This window comes from Rhinolophus ferrumequinum, chromosome 22, assembly GCF_004115265.2.
Source record: "Rhinolophus ferrumequinum isolate MPI-CBG mRhiFer1 chromosome 22, mRhiFer1_v1.p, whole genome shotgun sequence".
In the NCBI taxonomy this organism is placed as follows: Eukaryota; Metazoa; Chordata; class Mammalia; order Chiroptera; family Rhinolophidae; genus Rhinolophus; species Rhinolophus ferrumequinum.
In genome coordinates this window covers 47,519,411-47,531,758 of record NC_046305.1, presented here as the reverse complement: position 1 = coordinate 47,531,758, position 12,348 = coordinate 47,519,411, and positions in this window count along the sequence as shown.

The following is a 12,348-nucleotide window of genomic DNA, read 5'->3' as shown; positions in this document are numbered from 1 at the left end:
GGGCACAAATCTTACGTATACGGGATGAATTTCTGCATATGTGTACACCCATGTGACTGCCTCCCAGATCGAGTCATAGAGTCTCCAGCTTCCTCGTGTGCCTTCCCACTCAGTGTCCCACAAGGGTGACCACCATTCTGACCTCTATCACCACACGTTAGCTGTACCAGTGTTTGAACTTGATATGGATGAATTACATAGGATGTGCACTTTTGCGTCTGGCTTCTTTCCCTCAATAGCATGTCTATGAAATCCGTCCATGTTGTTGCGTAGAACAATGGTTCATTCTTTTCCAATGCTGTGAATTATTGCATTACACTGGGGGTGCCAAAAAAATGTATACAAGTGGACACTTTGGTCAGTGTTGCTCAAGCAGTAGTTGGCCGTAATCAGAAGTGTCTGGATGCTGATGGTAACCTCTTTGAGCACCTCTTCTACTTGCAAAGGTCGAACGTGACTTATATTCATCTCTTGTTATCGGTATAGAACGAGTATTACAATTTTAATACTTTAGTCCTTTCTTAAAATGTGTATACGTTTTCTTGGCACCCTCTGTATATTCAATAATTTATGTACTCTTTCTACTGGTGGATGTTTGGTTTGCATCAAGTTTTTGCCTGTCATGAATGAAACTGCTTACAAATAATCTTTTTTTCCAGTTTTATTGATGTATACTTGACAAATAAAAATTGTATATATTTAAAGTGTACTACATGATATTGTGTATATATATATATATATATATATATAAAATCACAAAGTAAGTTAATTAACATATCTGTCCACCACCTCACACACCGTGTGTGTGGGGGATGGGTGAGAATGCTTAAGTATATAATACAGTGTTATTATAATCACCAGCTGTACATTAGATGTCCAGAACTTACTCATCCCACATAACTGAACCTTCATCCCTCTGGCCTACAAACATTCTTGTATGTGTCTTTTGGTGGACATAAGCATTCGTGTTTGTTGGGTTTATACGCAGGATTAGAACTGCAGGATCCTTGAAGCTTTCAATAGACTGCCAAACAGTTTTCCAAAGTGGTGTGACAGTTTATATTCCAGCAGTGGTATGAGATTTCCGGTTGTCCCACATTTTAATCCTGTGTTAATATTGTCAGTCTTTTTATTCTAAAAAAGGGGGTGTGTATTTCACTGTGATTTAAATTTCTCTGATAATCAATAATGTTGAGAAACTTTTCATATGCTTATTGGCCATTTTGAGACCCTTTTAGTGAAGTGTCTGTTGAACTCTTCTGCCCATTTGTAGGCAGTTGTCTGTCTTACTGATCTATAAGAGATCTTTATATATTCTGGATGTGAGTCCTTTGTCCAATATAAGTATTACAAATGTCTTCTCCCAATCTGTGGCTTTCTTTTCATTCTTCTATTGTTATCTTTTGAGGAACAGGAGTTCTTAATTTTAAAGTCTAATTTATTAATCTTATTTCTATGACTAGTGATTTTTATGTTTAAGACCTCTTTGCCCAGCCCAAGGCCATAGAGGTTACCTATTTTGTTTTCTTCTAGCATTTTGATTGTTTCAGCCTTTACACGGAGGTCTGTGATTCATCTCAAATTAATTTTTTGTGCAGTTTGGGGTCAAAATTCATTTTTCCCATCTGGCTATCCAATTAGCTCGGCACCCCTGGCGAGTAGTTTTGCTGAATGAATGAATATTTGTTGAACTGAAAAATTCAGTTAAGAAAACAAAGTGATTGGTTACTTAAAATCCAGAGTGTCCCTAAAAATCCAGGATGCGTGATCACATTCAAATTAATGCAAAATTATTACATTACACATTTCTACTTTTTCAGTATCTCATGGACACCATTAGCACAGGGAGCCTCAGGGTCGAACACGGGTCAGAAATTCTTACCTAGAATTTGATCTAGCATGGTTTGGTTCTACCTTTGCTTAGGTAAGATTTTGTCCAACTTCCCGACCACGATGCAATTCTGTGGTAGGGAGGAGAGGAGATCCAAAGCCCAGAAGACAAATTCATTATTCATATAGGTGTATATATGTTTCCTTGGGCCCCTTTTTAATTTCTGGAGCATGCCTTGACTTTTCTAGCATTTTGTTTCCATTGTTTTTGTTTTATTTTGTTTTGTTTTTTTAAACACAGTGTTCTTTCTACCTCATAAAACTGTGGCACCCTGGAGCTGGAAGGCTTCTCAGGAAGTCACCAGCTACTGCCCACTGGATATAGACCCACGTAGTGAATCTGTCCTTCCGAAATTACCGGAGCCACTTTCTTGCCAAATTCTGGCCTCTGCTGGAGCACATCCAATCAAAATGGTTTAAAGACCTTTGCATTCTAAGTGAGTCGTTGGTGTGCACCTAGGAGAGCGGAGGAAAAGAAAGCAAAGGGAAGAAATAATGCAAGTGTGCCTCACTTGTGGTCATGACCCTGAAAACGTTTTATGTCTCAAGAGAATCTTATTTTAAATGCCCAGGCAAGCAAAGAAATTCTATCATTAATCCTTTTTGTAAGGCAAGAAAAAAAATCTTTTGTGTCGTGCCCGGTTATCTTCATTTATCAGTTTCTTCAGTCTGGAGTTTTTGTATTACTTTATCTCAAGGTGGATCACCATGATAAGCGTTATTGGAATGCCCTGCTCTAATATCTTATCTTTCTTAAAATGATTTTTAAGCAAAGTGGTTTTTTTTTATTGCTCTATGTTGGCTTAGAGAGAAGTGCACAGAACCACACGAGCACAACTCAATGAATTTTCAAAAATTAAACAGCACTTTGTCAGGAGCACCCAGACTGAGAAATGAAGAAGCGCTCTAGCACTTGTGGACCTATTTGCGCCGCGGTCTACATCGTGGCAAGACTCTGGTGTGGGCCTAAGTGTGACCTGGCTTTCCCCCTTCCACCTAGAACTCCCGCCGGGAAACCCATCTCTTCTCAGGCTTCTTCAAGCCACTATTTTTTTGGGTGTAACAGAAAGAGAACTAGGTTTGGAGTAAGAACTAGGTAAGGTGTACATTTTATTTGGAACAAAGCACAGGAGGACTGACTGGTCAGACCTGAGGGGGCAGGGCAGAGGGAGCAGGCTGCGTCCTTGGGCACAGCTATGGCAGCAGGCTCAGGTATAGCACAGCAGTGGGGACACTGGAGGACCAGGGCAGCAGGCAGGCAGTAAGACAGGGGTCCAGAAAGAGAAAAGAGGATAGGTGCCCAAGACGAGGGTGCTGACTCATCCCTCTGAGTGCCGTCTCTGGACTCGCTTCATACCCACCACCCTAACAGTGCCCGGAGAAAAAAGGTAGGGTTGAGTCAGATGGCTTGTATCCCTGTCAACTGGCTTCCCCTCTCTGCGTCTCTGCTTCCTACTCCCAAAATGGGAATGAACGTTAGGCTCGCTGCTTCACGGAGGTGTGTGCTGACCAAACGAGGGAGTGAAGCCATGTGCCAACACTGGGCCCCGTTCACAAGAGTCCTCTCCTTGCCAACCTTGGGCCCTTTTTCACTTCACGGTCAGGACAGCTTGCCAAGCAAGTCGGATGAGAGCAGAGGAGGGTGAGTTCTCAACACCGTGCTGTGACGACCTTCACTTCTGGGGCCCCAGATTTCTTATCTGAGGATTATTGTTTTCAAATCTCCCTTCAGGGAAAAGGGATTCCGTGAAAGTGTAAACTGTTAACGGATCATTTCATCTCAAGTCGGACCCCTGGATCCATTCTGAACCTGCCTCACCTTTAGGCCTTGGATGTCTCTCTCGCCAGCTGCCATACTGCCTGAAACTTTCACCATGGGAGTCCGTGCCTGCTGGGAGAAGGGACGTCGCCACTACCACACAGCTTGCCAGAGGACACGGACGCCCCCCTGCTAGGATGGCTACCTCGCCCACCAGGTGTGCTTCTCAATGTTCAAATGTTGGTCTTCCAGTCCTTATACTGGTCCAGATTTTAAGTTGTAAGTAATCAAAAATGACTCTGAATGACTTCAGCAAAACAGAATTTCTTTCAGAGATGTCAGGTAGCCCACAGAATCAGCAGGATGGCTGGAGAACTTGGCCACGTGGCTCTGCTACCAGGAACGAGGCTTTAAAAAATCATCCTGGAGGTCCAGGGACAAGACCAGGAACTCACCCTGTTCCTCCACTGCCCCTGGGAGCTGGACGTAGTTGGCACCACCACCCTTGCTGCCACCCACTGCTAATCAGTCTTTATATCCCTGCGTCTTGCCCTCAGCGTAGCTTCTCATTCAAAATCTGGGTGGGGGCATCTGATCGGCAGAGCTCAGATTGCGTGCCCAAGCCATGGTGACGGAGAAGGCTCAGAAACAGAGTTTCTGATATTTTCAGCTCTAACTCCAGGAAGTGGGCTGTGCCTGTTCAGGTAGGGGATTCTCCAAACAGCAAAGCAGGTTCAGGTGCTGGGTGGCCAGAATATGTACCTCTTCTTTCCAGCCTGACATCCATCTCTTGCGCGTGTCACTTGAACGAATCAGTATCCTTTCCTCCATGTAGCTCTGGGTCACAGAGGCAGACAAGTTTCTGGGACCTACCACTTGGAGGACCGGGAACTGGACTCTTGAGAAGCTTCAAGGAGGGAGGCCATCCAGCTGTCAATACCCTCTGCTTCTGGCCAGGTGAAATTTTTCTTCTTCAAAATTCTTAGACACTAAGTGGATGTCCAGTGAAAAGGACAGAGAGAGAAAAGAAAGAAAGAGTTCTTGGATAACGTTACCATTCCCCGCCAACCCAAGTCTCAGGTTTCATTTCTAGCTCTGTTCTATTAGCCACTGCTCTGTGCCTCTGTTTCCCCATCTGTTTTTATATATTAAAAACAAGGGACATGGCCTGGCTTACTCCAGCACCTATGGCTCCCGCGGTGACATGAAGGAAGTAAAGGGTGTGTGGGTGCTCAGCACATCATGGGGTTGGCTGCACATAATGACAGTGTCCCCGAGCTGGCACTTGTGTAACTGGCGGATATACCGAGAGAGGACGACTGTTTGCTCAGCAGCCGAGAGGTCTATAATTAGACTGTCACAACATCAGCAAAAGTACAGGATCAATGTAATCAGAGAAGAAATGGAAAAGAACACGGCATCAGTCAAAGCCTCCAGCGGGTCCCTGTGGTTTCCCGAGCACTAATCGTGCAGGAGGGCTCAATGTCCCTCTCGTGGGTTTCCTCCTGGTGATGCCCCAGGTTGGTTTCAGCCCCCCCCCCCCGGTGCCCCTCTCAGCCACCAGCTCTCCCTTCTCCCCATTTTCCCTTCCTCTGCTCACTGAGTCTTAGGGATGAGAGTCCCAAAGAGGTAAGACTTGCGCCCCAAACTCAGTGGCTGAGGCACCTCCAGTCCTCATGCTGGGTGTGCATGTGGGAGTGAAAGAGGGCCAGCTTCTTCAAAAGGCAGGTTCCTGGGCCCCATCTTGGCCGTGTGGGGTAGATGCCCTGGGATCCGCATTGAGCACATGCTCAGATGATTCCATGCATGTGAAGCTTGAGGACCACCAGGCCGAGTCGTCCTCCCGGCTCATGATGGACTTGCTCCCTTGCTTCTACTCTGCACCTGACGTGGTCACAGCACGGTCGGGACGGCAGCAGGACTCGGGGCAGTCAAGGTTAAAAGGCCTTTCCAAAGCCAAGGAATGATAATGGGCCCCTTCTTTTCTTTTTAATCACATTAAGAGCTCCAAGCTGCAGGCGTGTTTATCTCATTAAATCCTCATGACATCTGATCCGGGGGCAATGGCCGGTGTCTTCAGTTTCCTTCAACCCAAGTACCTCAGGGCCCAGACCTACCCCTGAAGGGTCGGGATCTGAGGCCTGCTCGCCTCCCCAAGCCCGATCCTCCTCCACAGAAACACCTGGATTTCATGAGTCTGTGAGCCTTTTATTTCCGACACAATTTTTTAACGTAAATAATACATGTTGCATTGCATAAAAATCAGAAAATGTAGAGAAGCAGAAGGAAGAAACAAATCATTCTTCATCCCACCGCAGCCGTCCTGGTAATACTTGGGTGTTTATGCTTCCACACTGGTGTACGTGTGCACGGACACACTCACACACACGTTCTGTTCCTGCCCCCGTCAGGGTCCCAGAGGAAGCGGGGTTACCGAGGAAGCGGCCATTTACCTAGATGTGGGCAAGGTCAAGGGAAACCTTAGTAAGTAAGAGATGGGGCTGCCCCGGGGGACTGACAACAAGTGGGGAGCCATTTCCACCTTGGCCTGAAGGGAGGAGAAAGAGGAGGTGACCAGGACATGGGGAGCCTTGCTGCCCCTGGAAAGGACTGCCGGACAGGAGCTGTAGCCTCTGGTTGAACAACAATGTGGTCCCAGCAGGGAGGGAGCCAGAGGAGAAACACATGACACAAGTGTTTGTCCCAGGACCCCCATCTCCTGCCTCTGCCCCCCACGGCCCCCCGTGTCTGAGCCAATCTCACTGTATTTTCTGATACGTATCAACCAAGAGCATCTGATCTAATTAAATAATGTTTTTTTTCCAACTCAAACACTGTCATGTTGACCAAACGAAGTGTCAAATCTGACAATTGAAGGATGACCCTGGTTGTACAACGCCCTCACTCCAGCCAGCCTTCCAAATGACGTCTTGGCTGTCCCAAGTCCCCTGCTCCACCTCACACAGAGGCATTTTTCTATCCTAGTTTTGTTTTTCTTTCCCAAGAAAACTCTCCTTCCGTGTGTATCTCATTGCGCCGTGACCAAGCATCAGAAACTTTCACCTCAGCAATCGCAGTTCCTCAAGTGACAAGGAGAACGGAGGCTGGGGAGGGCAGCCCCCCCACACACACACACCGTGACTACCATTTACGCCACTCGAGTTCCAGGTCTCTGCAGCGGGCAGATGCGACCAGGTGAGAAGCATGGGTCCCATGGTGGCTGGAAGAACAGGCTCCCAGGTCAGTCTTGCGGGGCTCATGTCCCAGCTCTGCCTGTTCTGTCCCTCTAGGAGAGTTGTCTGACCTCAGCTTCTTTATCTCAAGATAATAAGATGGTGATAATAAGAGAACCTCTCTCATCTGGATGTGGCGAGGACTAAACGAGCTCCTTCATATATGATGTGTGTGTGGCAAAAAGGAAGTTGTCCAAGAATGTCAGCTAGAGACAGGCCAAGAGACGTTCCCTTCTGGGACCGCGCCTCGTCTGCTGACAAAAGAAGGGGCGCTCCAGAGGCACTCCGGGGTCCCTTCCAGCCAGAGGTGCTGCTCTTGGCGGACAGTGGAGCCGAGACACTCGTGCTCGTAGGTTCTCTCTCTGAGGAGCAAGCAGCCCCGACCAGAACTCACTCGTGCACCATGCGAGGCTGCCTTGCCCTCGGAAATGTCACCGGACTGTCTGTCAGGTGGGCTCCAGGGCCCTCGGCGAGCCCATCAATGTTTGTTTTCTTTGTGTTTTGTGTTTTCAGTGTAGAAATTGTAACAGAGAAACACAGGGCCGGTCCATACTGATCGCTACATACACTGCACGTGCGGAACAGGGCCGGCCACGCAGACCATGACATGTCACAGTACAGACCATGTACTGTGTCATTCCGTGGACCCTCCAGCTGCTCAGCTGCAAATAGGGATCACCCTCCATGTCTGTCAGAGGGACTGTGAGGGTTACATAAAATGACTCACGTGACGTTGTTAAGTGCCCACGTCACGTCATGGTGCCAGGCCAATATTTGTTTCCTTCCTCTTTCTGGAGCCAAAAGCTACTGCGGCCATGAGGAACAGAGCTGGAAAGAGCCCCACCTGAGGTTACCACAAAAATAACCTCTCTCACGGGGCTTCTTTGGAAGGTGCCGTCTTTGGACAGGAGTCTCCCAGAGACCCGGGACAGAGGGCAGCTGACATCACAGTGCCTGGGACCTAGTTTGGGGATTTGGGGACTAAGAGGTCATGGCAGCTCTTTCTTGTTGTCCTCTCAGCACATTCACGATGTTGGATAATTCATGAGACTTGGCTACTCTTTTCTAGTCTCCTCCCACCATAAATGTGCAACTCTTTTGCTATCTAAAACTCAAATTCCCAGAGAGAGACTCTGAGGAGGAGGTTGACACCAGCCACGCTATGTGGGTGTGTGCTTTCTCTCTGGTGGCTTCTAGATGGCCTCCCCGGGCCAGAGGCACTCAGCTGAGGTCACAGAGCTGGGATCACAGAGTACAGGTGCTCAAGGGACAGCAGAGGGGGACCAAGCGCCTGCGGCCTCACAGCGGGACAAGCCGCGGGGTGACGCAGCTGTTCCGAGTCCAGACTTCTTCCGCCCTCCTTTCTCACGGTCTTGTCCTGGGCAGATCCATCTCGGGCCAAAGATGCTTTCCCAGTGAGCTGGTGCTAGCCCTAAAGCAAGAGGGACGACTGTGCTACTAGAGCACAGGAGCTGTCCCAGCCAATACCCAAAGGGCTTGTTTTGGTATGAAAAAGCCTAAAATAATCCCAGGACTGGTACTCGCAGACTATGCAGAGGTTTTGTCAGCACGTTGGCCCAATCTGTACAAATGAGCGCAAGCAGAGGAGGGCGGACGCATGCTGTGACCTGGCTTCTGGGGAGCAGGTTTCCTGCTAGGGTGTTTAGAAACCTGTTTCTGAGCTGCCTCCTTCACAACCACCTGGGTGAGGTGACACCTCTCCTTCCCTCGTTCTTGCAGGTGGGGGGCTGGGGTAGCATGGATACCTGAAAGTCAAACCAATCATGGAATGACCCACCTTAGCTGCACGTGCCAGGGTCTTCTACTGAATCCTCACCGAGGACCCCCACTGGGGAAAAGGCCCCTGTAAGGACAGGGAGGGTCCCCTGCAGGGTCAGATCAGCCCTGCTGTCACTCACCGGGGGAAGACGTGTGTGTCTCTCAGACTGGAAGCAGCTGAGCTCCCGGGAGGCAGCCCTTCCCTGGGGTCTTGACCTGACATGGCAAGAAAAGGCTTCTCATCGGTGGGCATTCAGTTCCTTTATTTAGGACATTGTTCTTCCAACTTTGAGACCATTGGAACCACCTGGGGAACTTATTAAAAGGCACCTTCCCAGGCATATCCCAACCCCAGGGGCTCCCATTCTCTAGCTCTGGGGTGGGACCCAGGGCTCTTTGATTTTGACAGGCACCTCTGGTGGTTCTAACCTGAATGACGAAGGACTGCACCTAAAGAAACCGGGTCTAAGGGGAAGGTTGTGGTGTCAGGAACGCCTGGATGATAGCCCGCCTCTGCCATTTGCTGGCTGTGTGGACTTTGGAGAACTCTTTAACCTCTCTGTTTCCTCTTCTGAGAAGTGGGAACAATAATATCAGCCTCATCGGGGCATTAGGAAGAATAAATGATATGAGGCGCTGCTCTCCATGCACGGGCAGGGTGGGCGTGGGTGACAGAGTCTGATGGAAACCCCCCTGGCAGACCTGCCAAGGAGCACTTTTTGCAGAAATGAACATGAATTCTTACGTCCTGAAGAAGTGCCAGCTTAGGCTGTTCCATTCGGAATCTTCATTGATAAACAAGGCGAGCCTACCACGCCCCCACGCCACCCCGGCACACACACACTTCCTCCTTTCTCTTTCAAATGGACAAGCCCTCTGCCGGGAAGCTTTCAGTGCGTCACAGGCCTGTTCCACCCACCGGGACCCTCAAACAGAATACCCGTCCGTCAGCAGGCAGCATGTCCCATGCTGATGTCACAACCCTGCAGACTCTTCCGTCTTAGACTTCTGCTTTTTCAAATCACTTCTGAGCCGTGGGCTGCCCCTCCACAGGGCGAGGGTCCGGTCCTATGTCCCATGCCCTCCTTGCTTACAGTCTGTCTGTCTGTCTGGGTGAGGGAATTGGCCGGTGTGTTTCTTGGCCTTGGCTCTAGTGTACAGGCCGGAGGGCAGCTAGACCCATCCTTTCTGCCAATGACCCAATACAAAATACATTTCTATTTGTTTTGCCGAACAAATTCCCCAGGGCAGCCGTCCAAGCGGAGCAGCCTTGGTGGTAATGGAGAAAACCCAAGATGAGGGCAGACTTTCCAGCACCGAAAACATTAGCGGAGTCTTCCTAATGCCAGGACAGTGAGAGGAGGACAGTTTCTCCGGGCACCCACTCCTGCGGCCCAGCCCATGCCTTTGGCCACCTCGTCGACAGAACCCCCGCTGCCCTGGCATTGTGTAAGGGGACCAGCTCCGAGGGACAGCCAAGCAGCCATGTGTCCTGCGACGCGTGTCCAGGAGAGCAAGGCTAGCTTCTGAGTGGCTGTCATGTCCAAGGCGGTACTTGGCAACGTCAGCCAGAGGGTGAGGCTCGGCCTGGCTTGTCCCTTCATCTGGCCAGCATTCTGTGGGCCCCTGGTCACCCTGAGTCAAGGAAAGAGTCTGAGGGGGATTACAGGGCTTTGGAGTCAAGCTGATCTGACTCTTCTGTTGGGTTCGCCTCAAGTCCACACTCGTCCCTGGGCCTGTCTCTTCCTGGCTGGGTCGGGCCATAACTGTGGAGAAGTGGTGGCTGCCAAAGAGGAGAGGCTGCTGGAATCAATGGCCACGGTCATCATAATGGTTGCTCATAGCGGTCAAATGCTCGTTACATACCAAGGGCTGTTTCCTGGAGGTAGGATCTCTGGTTTCATTGGATAAACGGAGCAGGAGAGACTCCATGACTTGTCCACACCACAGGGCTATGAAGCCGGGGAGAAAGGATTCGAATCGAAGCCATCTAGCTCCAGAGCTGGCCATTCTTGAAGGGCGATGTCTTTCTGGAGTTTTTGAGGGTTGGGGCATCCTTCGGACACCCGTTGGGCAGCTCTGGGCACACGCCCTTCCCACCTCCTTTCCTGGAGCCTCATGCTGTGCTCTGGAAAGAAGCCGACTTCTGCTCTGACCAGTTTCCACTCTGTGCAGAATAACCGGGTTTGTTTCTCATCTCCCAAGGGACGTGAGTGTCACAGCTCGCCGTGGAGTCACAAGCAGAAGGCAGGGACGGCCTCTGCCCTCCTTGTCTCAGCTTTATAAACGCTGCTCAGTTGCCATCTGAGGAGACTGTTAAAAAGATCATTCCTGGAATCCACCTCACACCTTCTAAATCAGACTCTTCAGCAGCCAGAGGGGTTCCGTGGGACCCGCAGCACAGGGAACAGAGCACCAGCTTCCAGGTAGGAAGACCTGGGCGTATGTGCCATTCAGCCAGTGACAGTATCTGCAAACCTTTGTTTCCCCTATAAAATACGGATGACAGTAACTGCCTCACCCGTGCCACAGCTTCACCATGAGGATAAAATGTGATCACGTATGCGTTCATGAATTTTGATAACCAGCTAGCACTTACAGAACTTTCAAGCTCAGCACGCGACAAGCCTTATCTCTGTGTTTTGAGAGGTGCAAAGGAAGCACAGAGAGGTTCATGAACGCCCGAGAGCTCACTGCTTAGCAGCAGGGGGGCCCAGGCTTGCTCTCGGCTCCTTCTGAGTCAGAGCTGTTGAGTTCCTCTCCAGGCACTGGCGTCATACAAATGCAACGTCCGGGTTATCTGGGACCCGCTGCGAGGCGAGCCAAAGTTCCAGAAACCAGGGTGGGGAAGAGATACTCTGCAGCAGCCTGCGAGCTGTGCCATTTACAGGACAGCCTGGCCAAAACGTCTCCTGTGGATAGACAAGGCCACTTCAGTCACGACGTCTGTCTGGGCCATGCTCTGTCTGCAGACGGGAAGCACCAGGTTACTAGAATGTTCAGCCAAAGCTGAGGCCACTCTGTGGGCGTGACGGCCACTGCTGGCTCCGTCACACATTTGGCCAGAAGTTGTTCCCAAGGGGCAGGAAGACACTGAGTCAGCACATGGGCAGCAGTGCCCTCTGCCACCTCTGCCACCTTGGCCCCCAGTTCCTTGCCGCTGGGTCAAGGTCACCACCAGCAGGCTTATCCATCCCAGTCCCTCAGCCACGCTGGCCGGAGAGGTGCCTCAGTCCCCACCAACGGGCTCAGCAACCTTCCCGAGAGCCCGGACACAGGCCAGGGGGTTCCCAACGCCCGGCTCCTACGCTCCTGGGAACCCCCTTCTGCAACTGAGCTCTTGTGCCTACATCTTCGAGCATGTGTCCTTCTTGGTCCCATTGCTGTGATTAACAGTATTATTATTTTGTCGCTAGTATTACTTACCTAGCTGTTACTCTGTAGCCCAGGACTGACGACATGCGTGGTGCCCTCTGCCAGCGTCATCTTGGGGAACCATCACAATAGGACCTTATTATCCCCACGAGACAGATAAGGAATTTGAGCTGCAGAGGGAGTGAGGAATTAGCCAAGTGCAGCAAGCTAGGAGGGGACAGGGATGGAAAACAAACCAGGACTGTCGGACTCGAGGCCAAGCCCCGCCACACGGTGACAGTGCCACGCGGACACGGCCACTGCCCTGAGCTC